Source organism: Microtus ochrogaster, unplaced genomic scaffold (genome assembly GCF_000317375.1).
Source record: "Microtus ochrogaster isolate Prairie Vole_2 unplaced genomic scaffold, MicOch1.0 UNK87, whole genome shotgun sequence".
Lineage (NCBI taxonomy): Eukaryota > Metazoa > Chordata > Mammalia > Rodentia > Cricetidae > Microtus > Microtus ochrogaster.
The window spans coordinates 827,342-828,179 of NW_004949185.1; positions in this window are offsets into that span (position 1 = coordinate 827,342).

The window sequence follows — 838 nt, forward strand, 5'->3', positions numbered from 1 at the left end:
CCCAAGGCTCCCCAGACTTTGTGAACTAGAATCTAGTGAGTGGATGGACCATTGATTAGACAGAGGAAGAGGTGGGCGGGTGACCGGAGCAGGGTGCAGAGTGACCCGGCTTTAAGGCCAAGTCACTGGGTAGGTCAGCAGGCGGGTCAGCGGGCAGGGACCTGCAGATTATAGACAGATTCTTTGACTCAAACATTTTGAAAGCCATTCCTGACGGCCATCCTTGCCCAAGGTGAGGATAAGGCACAAAATCGGTCCAGACAGTGGCTGCCCAGGACTGACCCTCTGTGTGAGCTCCGAATCTGCAGCCAGCTAGTCTAACAGGGTGTGATGGCCAGCTGGGAGGACTGGCCTTGACGGATCCTGTCCCTGAGAGAAAATTAGGAGGCTGCCTAAGCTCCAGGCAGGAGTCACGGGGCTCCCCGTGTGAGAAAGAAGGGAACAAACAGGAAACAAATTTAATAATTACACAGAGGCACCTCCCTCCTGCACGCCCCAGGTTGAGCCCCACAGAAACATCTGAGGAGTCACTTCCTCCCATGGCCCGGGAGTCGGCCCCTGGCAAGCTTCAGGCACCGCAGCTGTCCTGACTGCACATAGTACATTTTCCCTACTGAAGCTCCCTTCTGAGGGCACCCCGATCTATTTCCTCGGTCACCCACACTTATCCCTCACAGGCCCGTCACCATTCCAAGAAATCGTCTGAAATAGTAAATGTGGGGTCGGAAGACAGCTCGGCAGTTGAGAACGGGTAATGCGAGGACCCCAACAGGAGCACCCCAACGGGAGGACCCCAGTGGGAGGACCCCAACGGGAGGACCCCAACGGGAGGACCCCA